This window comes from Elephantulus edwardii, unplaced genomic scaffold (genome assembly GCF_000299155.1).
Source record: "Elephantulus edwardii isolate Elephantulus edwardi_28Jun2011 unplaced genomic scaffold, EleEdw1.0 scaffold00056, whole genome shotgun sequence".
NCBI classification, from domain to species: domain Eukaryota; kingdom Metazoa; phylum Chordata; class Mammalia; order Macroscelidea; family Macroscelididae; genus Elephantulus; species Elephantulus edwardii.
The window spans coordinates 14,164,673-14,177,995 of NW_006399806.1; positions in this window are offsets into that span (position 1 = coordinate 14,164,673).

The following is a 13,323-nucleotide window of genomic DNA, read 5'->3' on the forward strand; positions in this document are numbered from 1 at the left end:
TAAAAAAAAGAAATATTAATGAAGGAGAAAGTAAAAGCAGCACTGAAGTCATTGAAAAAACATAAAGACTTATGAATCTATAGGATGCCCATTGACTTGTATGCACTCACCAGCATATGCCAGAAAATTTGGAGGACGGTTGTCTGGCCAACAGATGGGATTAGGTCCATATTTGTTTCCATTCCCAAGAAATGTGATCCAACTGAATGTACAAACTATAGGACAATACCATTAATATCACATGCAAGCAAAATACTGCTGAATATCATGAAAACAATGACTAGAACAGTACATGGATATGGAACTGTCAGAAATTCAAGCAAGATATATCATTGCTGATGTCAGATGGACCCTGGCTGAAAGTAAGGAATATTGTCTATATAAAGAACATATTTGAATTTAGATTATATATTTAATCTGCCAATCTACTTGTTCTATTAATCAGAGCATTTACTTTTTACAATGAAGCAACTAATTCCATCACTATGCTGTTGTAGTGTGCCTTTAAGTAAAAAGATCTGTTCATAGCTGACCCTCCAGCCAGATGTCAGTGGCAATTTATTGCTTGGTAGAAGATTCCTCATCCTAATCTAGCGAAGTTTTTTATATCTAGGTCACAAATTGTCTTTGTTGTTGTGTACTGCCAAGTTGGAATTGATCCACAGCTGACCCTCTCTAGATTTTTAGAAGGAGTTTAATGGCACAGAAGAGATTGCTCATATGTCCACAACGGAGCAGCTGGAAGATTCAAACCATGCTCATTCAGGATTGTAGCACAGTTTCTTACTACTAGGCAACCTGAGGTCACATAAAATTAAATCTAATTCCATTAGATGTTTTTTTGTCTATACATTTTACATGGCTATATATTTTATTTTGTTTTTCTTGGGTTCATTGTAGCAGTTAATTTCTAACATTCCATCTTTTTCAACAACCTTGTTTTTTGTATTATGCTGTTATTTACCACTAAAATTTAACTTTTGGCTTGCTGAAGTCTAATATTGTTTATTATATTTTACTTTCTTCCTCTTCCACTACCTTGATAAAGAAATGTTCCTAAAATGTTAACAAACTCCGCTGATAATTTCTAGAGGTCCTAAAGATGTCTTACTGTGAAAATCTACAATTCACTGTCAAAAGAACTTGTCTAGCTGCAAAGGGAAACATATTTGTCTCACATATAGTGCATACTAAAAATGTCAGTAAGTCAATGATCTATGAGCAGATCTTAACCAATGGTGAATGGACATTTGTAAATAAAACATCTTCTTGCCTGTGGGGACATTCGTCTCTAAAGTATTCTTTATACAGAGTCCAAGCTAACCTCAGCAAGATTGACCTCCAGTTGCTCAATTAATACCTCATACTAGCTTCTTATCCTCCTCAATCTAACAAATTGACTATGTACATACATCAGTGGAATAAAATAAACCAAGTGTACTCAAAATTAGGCCCACAGTTATCCTTTGGAAGAAATTCTTTTTCTTTTTTCGAGTTTAAAGGAATTCCTTCTTTTGTTCTCTAATTTTTTCCACTTTTTTATTTCATTCTGGATTTTAGCAGGTTCATTTTAATACATATAGGCATAAATTCCTTTTTTATTGCTATTCTCATGAGTCATATCGCTTTAATGATGGTCAAGGCTTAGTTTTTTTAAAACAAATTTTTCGAAACCCTTATGTCTGATAGATTGCTTCTTGATTATCCTAAGATTAATTAAACATACTGTGGGTAAAAGTATACAGATTCTATTAGTTTTCCCCTCGACAATTTATATCTATTTTATTTCCAGATATTAGTTTCAATTCCTTCAATGGAACAGTAATCTTACCCAAGTTTTTCTTTTCCGTTTTCCACTTTATCCTTTCTGCATTTTGAATGTTGTTTCTGTGCAGCATCTGTACTTTTTAGGCTATTATACTTAATTGTATTGAAAGATAATTCCTTCTTGGTGTTAGTATTCTATATATAGGCTTTCTTTACATCTGTTCAGCTTGCATTTTTACCTAAGTATCTACTTAAGAACACTGTTACTATTATTGCAGAATTTTGTATGTAATAGTAGTTATCTTTGTTATCTTTGACTTTCGTGAAGCTCTTAGTAATTTCCTTTGCTAGTGTTTATGTTCTCATGCTTTCCAGTTACTATATAATTTGTTTCCCTTCACCCTTGTTATAAAATGTCTGTTCTCAAGCCTCCCCTCCAATTTCTGGTAATCATTAAAGAATATTTCTTTTCCCCCCCTATTGATTGTACTTCACCCTTAATTATAGTGATTCTTATGCAGTATATATCCTTTGTGATTGATTTATTTCATTCATTGTGATGTTACAGAAATTCACTCTTGTTATGAGGTATTTCACAGATTAAATTATTTTTTAATATCTGTATCAATTATATTTTTTTGCATATCACCTTACTGAACATCAAGTCACCCATGACCAATTTAGCTTTTCATTTGATCTACTTAGTTCTTAATTTTGTTAGTATATTTTAAAGTTATAATTTCCTCTTCATCATTTTAGAAAATGTCTATTTTCTTAAATTCTTATTTTAGATTGATTTGCTTACAAAGTTTTTTACATTGTGTTTCACAATAATGCTTCATATTGTGTTTCACATGTTCATTTCCAGTCATTATGTTTTATAAAAATCATCATTGGACTAGGCTCACTCTTCTCCTGTCTTTTCAAGTTCTTACTAGATCAACACCCATCTAATTTTGCAATTCTATGATTTCACCCCTACGCATCCTCATCTCTCTTCCTCCCTTGGATCTCCATTCATCTTTCAACAGTATCCTTCTATTTATTTTCCTCTTTAAAAATTGTGGTTTTAAAGAAAGTTTGCAGGAAAATTGGATATTCATTCATTCACTCATTGTTGCATATTTTTCTACCTACCCTCCCCAGTCTACTTTAAAAAAAAATTAAACCATTGTTCCACAATTTCCTCCTCTCCTCCACTCCCAGTCACCCAGTCTACTCTGCAATGTACCTCTTATACCAGACTGTCATATAAATTATTTCTAATCATATATTCCTTTTAAATAGTACTTTCTTTTATCTATTTTAATGGAGAGTTCATTATTTATCCACTCTTTTCTTAGTTTTCTCCCCAACTTCTCATGTATCCTTCTGTTTTCACAATAATGATCTTATCTTGTATTTGTCCTTATGAAACCGAGTTAGTTCACTCAGCATAATGCTCTCCAGTGCCTCTCAAGTTAGGAATAATTTACAAAATCATTGATCTTGCGTACTACATATTATCCCATTGTATGAATGTACCATAATTTTTCAATCCATTTATCTGTAGTTGGACATCTGGGCTATTTCCATGTTCTTGTGATGGTGAGTAATACTGCTACGAACATTGGTGTGTGAGTTTCATTTGCATTTCAGGGTATATTCCAAGTAGTGGAATAGCTGGGTCATATGGAATTTCTATTTTCAGCTTTTTGAGAAATTGCCAAACTGCCTTCCCGAATGGTTGTACCATTTTACAATCCCACCAACAATGTTTAAGAGTTCCTATCTCACCACATCCTCTCCAACATATTATTGCTTGCTTCCCTGTTAAACTTTGCCACTGTTACTGGAATGAGATGGTATCTCATTGTGGTTTTGATTTGCATCTCTCTTATTCCAGTGATTTGGAGCAGAATAATGTTTTTCTGAACATTGGTGTACAAATATCCATTTGTGTCTCGCTTCTCAATTCCTTGGGGAATATTCCTAGAAGTAAAATAGTAATATATCTGGGTTATACAGAGTTTCTATGTTCAGGGTTTTTTGGTGTGTTTTGGTTTTGGTTGTTTTTGTTTTTTTGGTTTTTTTTTTCAGATATCCAATTGCCTTTAAGAGCGGCTGCACCATTTTACAGTCCCTGCAGAAAGCTGAAACAGGATCCATATATCACTTCATACACCAAAATCAACTCAAGGTAAACCAGAGACCTGGGAGTAAAACTAAAAATCATAAAGTTCGTAAGAGACAAATTGGGATCAAGCTTAAAAGGTTTATCTATGGTATAAAGAGGCTGACAACTACTGCCAAAATTCAACATCTGGAGAGAATAAAATTGATGAATGGGACCTTCTTATAGATTATATCTCTATGCTCATCAACAAAAATTTTTAACCGGGGGGGGGCCATATGAACTGTGAACAAACATTTGGCAATACCCATCTCTGTCAAGGGTCTCATAACAAAACTTTATAGACTAGTCTTGGGCCTGCACAAGAAAAAAGACTGCTAACTAGATTATAAAACAGGCAAAAGACATGGAAAGATTTTTCACACAGACAGACATTTAGATCACCAAAAGACACATGAAGCAATACTCCAAATCACTGGCAATGAGGGTGATGCAAATCAAAACCACAAAGAGATACCATCTCATCCCAGTAGCAGTGACAAAGGTTAGCAGGGAAGCAAGCAATAAATGTCAGGGAGGATGTGGAGAGGTGGGACCTCTTATTTGCTGTTGGTGAAATTTTATTATTTTAAAGGTCCTTCAAACTCATGTTTTATAATTTTGAACATAGGATATATGGTTATTTTAAGATCTCATTTTGATTATCCTATTTAATTAAAACACTGTAAACTAATTAAATTTGCTATAATTTTACTAAAAATCTTATATAATTTAGCGATCTTTTTTAATGTATATTCCTCATTGTACTTGTTAAAATATTTAAAGAAAATTTTTAAGACTTAAAATTATATTATTTCTTGATAGTGTGGATTATTCTTTGTTTCTGAGGCTTCTTTCATCTTGTGATGTTTTAAGATACAATTATAGTTTGAAACTACTGTACTTGCAGAAACTAAAAAGATGTGAAACTAGAAAAGTGTCTTTATAGAAATTTTTTACTTCTCTTTTATGGTTGTTTGGCATTTTTGGGGTTTGTTTGTTTCTTAATGTGTAGCCTTTTGGAGTTCCAAATAAGGACAGAAACATTTATCAGTGTGTTCTCTTCATGAAAAATACAGTGAATTATTTTGCCTCCTTAGCTTGAAAAAATTTCAAATGTTACTCAAAACTTTGCAATTCTCGGCTACTTTTGAAATCTGATCCTTAGGACAAAGATGATTTAACACAAAAGTCTCTCCCTAAATGATGGGAACCCCTTGTTCTTCACCCCTAGTAAATATTCTCTGTTTTCTTACCTACTCTAGGGTAGATTAAAAGGAAAAGAAAAATTGATGGATTTAATTTTTTATTGCTTTCAGCTGCAAAAAAGTTAGTTTGAGTTACTTATTTTGTCATTGCCAGAAGGAGAAGCGACACCAGTATAAAAAAATACAATCTTTAATAGTTTCAGATATGGTGAGGAACATGATAAAATATTCATGTAGCTTTAAAATTTTTATTTGATAGGAACATTTTTGGCGGAGATTGATAAAACTAAATTTATTTTCTCTTTTAAGACTGTTCTATGAACAGTATAAGGCATAAAACAAGAAAAATCGTGGTAAAGTGAAGAAAATATTAATATTTGTCCAAATAACTGTCTCAAGAGCTGACAATTCTACAGAAAAGAAATATTTTATACCAATATTATATAATTAATCTATATGATGCACTAAATGACAACTATGCTTATATCACTAAAAGGTAGTACAGGTCACTTGCTTTTAAAATACCTATTAATATTTACAAATTACATTTGTGAGGGTCAAATGACTTTTCCTGTAGCACAAAATATGACTTGAGATTCTCCAAATTCATCTGTGATATTTTTTCTTATAACAAATCATCAAGGAAGTTTTCTGTCTTATTAAATGTCAAAATAGACTATGTATCTTATAGTTTTCATATAAAAAGGTATTAAATTAAATGAACAACATAGCTATATTCCACTTATATTCTAGAAGAAAGAACATTTCCTGTATTCAAGTATATAATATGATCTAATGTTACTATGTTTCTATGAGTTTATAAAAATTCAAAAGGAATATACAGTTTTTATTCCACCAGGAAGTAAGAGAAATACTTATATTGTAATAAAAATTCTTGCATTATATAAATCAAGTCAATGGAAAGTATGAGTGTTTTAATAATTTAGTTATATAAGAAAAAGCTCTAATAAATATATACAATTTTCTGTTTTGCATAATTAATCCATATCCTCCTATTAAAATGAGGAATTCAATACTGTTAAAATAAAGGAGTACACAGAGTCACTGTATCAGAAGGAATTGGCTGACATAGAAGAATTTCACAAAATAACATATGAGCAAGAGTCTGTGGTGATGAAGGAGGAAATTCAAGTTGTTTTGAAGGAATTGGCAAAAACAAGGCTCCAGTAGTTGACGGCATACCAATTGACATATTTCAACAAAGAGACGCTGCCCTGGATGTGATCACTAAGTTGTGCCAAGAAATCTGAAGGACAGGTAGCTGGCCCACTGACTGGAAAGGATCAATATTTGTTCCCATTCCAAAGAAAGATGACCCAACAGAGTGTGGAAATTAACAAACAATATCATTAATATCACATGCAAGCAAGATTTTGCTGAAAATTATCCAAAAACTTTGGAACAATATGTCAACAGAGAACTGCCAGATATGCAGGCTAGATTTAGAAGAGATTGTGGTACAAGGAATATTATAGTTAATGTTAGATGAATCTAGGCAGAAAGCAAAGAATACCTATCTGTGCTTCATTGACTATGCAAAGGCTTTTGACTGTGTGGATCACAACAAGCTGTGGCTGACTCTGAGAAGAATGGGAATCCCGAACATTTGATTGTGCTAATGTGAAACCTATACTTGGACCAAGAGGCAGTCGTCAGAACACAGCAGAGAGACATTACATGGTTCAAAATCAAGAAATGGGGGGTCCATCAGGGATGTATTTTGTCTCCATACTTTTTCAATCTGTATGCAGAACAGATCATCCGAGATGCTGGGCTGTGCAAGGAGGAATGTGGCATCAGGATTGGTGGAAGAATTATCAACAACCTGCATTATGCGGATGACACGATCCTTATTGCTGAGACTGAGGAGGACCTGAAGCGCTTGCTGCAGAAGGTCAAGGACTGCAGCCTTCAATATGGATTAAAGCTCAGCATCAAGAAAACAAAGATTCTTACCACTGGGCTAATTGGCAGCATCAGTATGGATGGTGAAGAGAGTGAGATAGTTAACAGTTTTAGTCTAGTTGGCTCCATAGTCAACACTCTTGATACCAGCAGCTAGGAAATCAAGAGAAGAATTGCATTAGGAAAGTCAACTGTGAGGGACCTCTCAAGAGTACTGAAGAGCAATGATATCAGGTTGGAGACTAAGGTGCACCTGATCTGGGCTATAGTCTTCTCAATTACATGCTGTGCATTGGAGAGTTGGACTATGACTAGGTATGATGGAAAGAGACTTGATACCTTTGAACAGTGGTGCTGGAGAAGAGTGTTGAATATACTATACTGCTAGGAGAACAAACAGGTTTGTCCTGAAGAGGGTGAAGCCAGAGAATGCTCCTTGGAGTTAAGGATTCTGAAGCCTCATTTGACATACTATGGCCGTGTTGCAAGGAGGAACTGGTCTTTGGAGAGGGACATCATGTTTGGGAGAGTGGAGGGATGGTGCAGGAGAGTAAGACCCTCAATGAGATGGATCAATTCTGCATTGGTGTGGTGGGAATAACAGCGAGGTTGGCACAGGATAGAGCAGCATTTAGGACTCTTGTACATAGGGTTGTATTAGTCTCAAATGACTTGGTGGCACCTAACCACCACAACAACAACCTAAAATAAAATTCTTGATCAGGATTAACCAACCAAGATGTAATTTATTTATAAACCTTACAGAAACCCCACAATCTAACATTATCCCTGTTTTTATTTTCAAAATAAGAGTTGTTGTTGTGTTGTTGTTGTTAAGTGCCACTGAGTAGTAGGCAACTCATAGCGACCCTAGGAATGAAAGACCTGAACACTTTTAATAATAGATTTGTTAAAATAGTTTCTAATAATAAAGTACTCTATATTTTAATTATTTAAATATTAGCATTATATGGTTCAAAAGTTGAATTATTACCTTCACAAATAATCTTGCATCATAATATAATATTTGAGTACACCAAATAATTTCCTGATATCATGGGAATTGGTTTTGTGTAATTAATGCTGTGGGTGGGGATAGTTTCTGCATGTAAGGGTGTTTAAGGTCTGTGATGGCATTCCCCCCTTGGCCCTTGCTCTTTTTAAAAATTTACTTTTAAAACAGAAGTTCTGAGAGAATTTTAAAGGCTTATAATAAACGGAAGTATGCTCATTTTAATTTAAAAACGATTTCTTAAACACTCAGGAAAGCACAATGTGAATGCTGTGGAAGAAACCAGGAAGCAAAATCAGAGATCTTCACTAAGTGGATTTTGCAGAGATTATGCAAATTAAATAATTTAAGAAAAAAAGGTTAGTGGAGTCTTCCTTTGGAAAATGAATTACTTGTTTTTACCAATTTTTGTTTTATTTTCTTTAGTACTTCATTTATTATTTCCATAAAATACAGAATATAAATGCTTTTCAGCATAGAGTATGGTCATAATGTTTCCCAGAAGCTGTAACCTAGGTTTAAGTATTGTCAATTTAATTATCTAACAGTATTGCAAATGTGTCATTTCTGAAAATAATAGAACTATCTTAATAATTAATGAAACCTTAATTAACAATAATTTTATTGCTTGCATATACTTTAGAAGACCATTTGCAGAAATTATAAAGATGGAATTAGACCTTTTGTTACAAGATGAAACTGTCATTTCCCCCTATAATTTTATGTCTCAAAAGTTATTATGGTATAATTAAAAATTTATGTATCAAATATTGATGACAAGTTATAATTTTGACAATTACTTCATTTTTAATAAATATTGGAAACAATCTATATGTCAAATAATGTACTACACATTGATTTATTATCTAAAAATGTATCATAATCAAATAATAATATTATACAGTCCCTACATTTACATTTTCTAGGATAATTTATGAAATGCTCATTATAGAATCTAAAGTATAAAAATAATGAAATGTATTTATACAACTTGTAAAAAGGGCAAGGACAATATGCCAAGGTCAGTGGCTAGAAAAGCCATATGGAAAGATACATTCGATATACCTCATACATACATAGATTTCTAAATAGCAATGTGTATGTGTGTATACATATATGTGTAAATGTATGTATGTGAATTTAATTGTGCATATGGTGTGAGATACAGAGAGAAAACTGTCAAAATTGTTGAAGGACAACATTCTGAGGGCTTGTTGTTGTGGTGTACTATCAAATCAGATATGCCATATGCCTTATGCTTACAAGTATCAAAATAATTTATCTGGGGAAGGGAAATAGTAAGGAAGGGGACCTTAACTAGAATTAATGGTGATCATAGAGCATGGCAGCAAAGACAGAAATTTGGCTTCTTTGACTCTGGTTGAATGTGTGAAGTACAGGATTAAGAACAGAATTGCAATACATCAGCTTAAATCTTCCTGTACTTTAGTCTGCTGACTTGATAGTAATGTGTGATTTTCTTTTAAGTTTTTACTTTGAACAGTTTAAAAAAAGGATTGCTGATGTTTAGAGACACCAGCATCAAAATAATATGATGAAGTTTGAGGAATACAGAGGTTGAGAGCAATTAGAGATCAGGCGGAGATAGATCGGCACATAGGGGAATGTGTAGTGGACAAAACCCCTGCAAGATTCTCTGAAGTATTCTAAATTTTTGACATCTTATCATCTAGTTGTTAAGTGCCTTTGAGTCGGAGACAACGCATAGTGATCCTATGGACAGAAGACTTGAACACTTGTATAGCTTTCATAGTTTTTCCAAGTTCATAGTTTCTGGAGGCAAGCTATTCTAGAAGAGGATGCCACTCCTGCTTCCAAGCTCGTTTTAAATGGGGAGCTCCACTGAACACTGTCCACCATGGGTAACCATCATTGCATTTAACACATTAGTGTCACAGTGTTTAGCATTACAGCAACCATGAGTTACCTCTGCACAGCAAATGGAAAAACCAGGGCTTTACCACTTAGAAGAATGTTTGACAAAAAGAAAAAAAATTAAAACTAGGCCTGAGGGCTGCAAATTAAAATCACCCACCTTTGGTGCTTGTTAGCATAACTTTTTATCCACTAGGCTAACAGAGCTCTCTCGTTATTTTTGTTGTTAAGTGATGTTGAGTCATAGACTACTCATAGAGACCCTATGTACAATAGCCTTAAACCCCATTTTATCTTGTGCTAATCTTATTGTCTCTGACATGCCTACCCCCATTACCCCAGGGACTGAATCAATCCATCTCATCTAGGATCTTCTTCAACTGTGCTGTCCCTCCATTCTACCAAGCATGATGTCTCTCTCCAAGTTCAGACAAAGCTTCAAAATCCTTGCCTCCAAGGAGCAGCCTAGTTTCACCCTCTCCAGGATGAACCTGTTCGTTCTCTTAGCAGTCAATGATATATTCAATACTCTTCTTCAACATCACAGCTCAAAGGCATCAATTAATCTTCTATCATCCCTATTCATTGTCCAACTCTCTGATGCATGTAGTAATGATTTATTTTCTCTCCATACTTATTCAATCTGTACGCTGAGCAAATTATCCAAGAAGCTGGACTCTATGAAGAGTAGTTTGACATCAGGATTGGAGGGAGACTCATCAATAACTTCTGTTATGCAGATAACACAACATTGTTTGCTGGAAGTGAGGAGGACTTGAAGCACTTCTTGCAGAAGTTCAAGGACTATAGCTTTCCATATGGATTGCATCTCATGTCAAGAAAACAAAGATTCTTACCATTGTAACAATAGGCAATATAATAATGGCTGGAGAGGAGACTGAAACCATCAACAGCTTCCTCTTGCTTGTATCCACAATCAATGCCCTCAGTACCAGCAGTCAGGAAATAAGGAGACACAATCTACTAGGAAAATCTGCAGTTAGAAACTTCTCCAAATTATTGAGAAGTAATGATATCAGTTTGAGGACTAAGATACATCTGATTCAGGCCATAGTCTTTTTGTCCATTTTCTATGCATCTGAGAGCTGGATAATGAATAAGGATGACAGAAGAAGAAGAAGAATTGACACCTTTGAGCTCCAGTGTTGTTGAAGAGCACTGCTGCAATGGGCTCTTGTGTGTCAGGATGTGTGAGGATGGCAGAAGGCTCAGATCTTGTATTAATAGGGTCACTATCAGTCATATTGACTTGATTGCACTTAAAAACAATGACAATGAATTAATATAATATTCAATATTTTATAATTAATATAGAATATTTATGAGTAAAATTAAGATATAATAGAGAATTTATAAAAGGAAAATCTCATATATTGTTGATATGGTTGTAATATGGTGTAAACACCCTAGAAGACAGTTGGGCATTTCCTTAAAAGTTGAACATAGAAACTCCATATACCTAGATATTCCAGTACTAGGAATATACCCCAAGGAAATATAAACTGAGATACAAATGGGGATTTATTCACCAATATTCATAGCAGTGTTATTTACAATCGCAAGAACATGGAAAAGCCCAAATGTCCTACCACACCTCAATAGATTGAAAAATTCTGGTAAATTCACACAAGGGAATACTATACAATACTCAGGAGCAACAATTTTCAAAATTACTGTGTAATTTAGGAGAGACTTGAGAACATTATGTTGAGTGAACTAACTCAGTCTCATAATGACAATTATTGCATGTGATCATTTTGGAAAAAGAGAAGGCTAACTAGTAAAACATGCACATGAACTCAAGGGAGGCACATGGAGGAATGAGGATAGGTAGGGGGGAAACCACAGGGCTGCACAGTTTGGTGGGTGGAAGGTGTTGGGGGAAGCAAGTGGGAAGGATCTGGGTGAAAAGACAAGGTAATGATGGGCAAGATCCAGTGGTGATTAATTTTATAAAACAATGTGTGAGAATCATTGTATGGAACACAATGTGAATGGAGAGTAGTGTAAAGCGTAATGCATATAAATTTTGTAAGCAAACCCAAAGAAGAAAAATAGTGTAAAAAATAGATAAATGGTAAGATTACTTAAATGCCTGTGTTTTGTTTTAATAACAGGTATTGTTTCCTATACTTCAGGTTTTTTATAATTTTTGTTGTTATTGTTTGTTGTATTGGTAAAGAGGAAATATTACCTATAATGTTGTTGGCATGCACCATCAAGTAGGAACCAACCCATAGCTAACCCTCCAGTGAGTTATCTGTGGCTGTCAATTTCATAGGTGGAGTTTGCCTTTACTTCTTGTGAATTAGCTATAATATTCTGTTATATTTTAAGTAATGTGGTGGGCAACATTATTTATATTTACAATGTGAAAGAATTTTAAAGTTTAAAATGTAAAGGATAAGAAATATTTATTTCTTTCTTAAATTTATTCACTATTTAAGTACTTATTCTTCAAACTTGAACCATTTTCAAACCATTATATCAAGAGCATCATAAATAGGTAACATTAACATGTATTTTATACTGATATTACATTATTATTTGAACACTAAATAAAAAAAAATATAATGTGCTATTATTTAGATATTTAATGTATATTGTTATTGTTATATACTATCAAGTTGTAGCTGATTCATAGTGGACCCTCCAGTGTATATTCAGACCAGTAAATCATGTGGGAAGAGATTATCCATCTTTCTTCTATGGAGAAGCTTGTAGATTCAGAATCCATTTTTTTGTGTTATCAGTGCTACTCCTTACCATTAGGTAATCAGAACTTCCTAATAAATACATATTTATTTATATTTGAATTAATTATATAGCAAAAGCATATTAATGTCTGTTTGTTCTTCTTCTTAGTCTCTCGTGATCTGAGAACTTCATATTAGTACAGCATCTCACCAACATGCATGTATTCATTAGAGCAAACAACAGACAAGCATATGTTGTTGTTATGTGTTATGAAGTCACCTAAGACTTATAGTGGTTCTACGTACAATAGCTCTGTACCTTACTCTATCCTAAGCCAATCTTATTTGTCTTTGCACACCATTACCCCAGTCACTAAGTCAATCCATCTCATTAAGGATCTTCCTCTCTTGTGCTGTTCCTTCACCTTCCCAAAAATAATGTCAATCTGCAAAGAATGGTCTCTCCTTGCAATATGCTTAAAGCATGTCAGATGGAGATTCAGAATCATTACCTTCAAGGAAGGTAATGAAACCAGGAAGGAAGCCTGGTTTCACCCCCTCCAGGATGAACCTGTTTGTTACCCTAGCAGTCCACGGTACATTCAATACTCTTTTCCATCTCCACAGCTCAAAGACATTAATTTT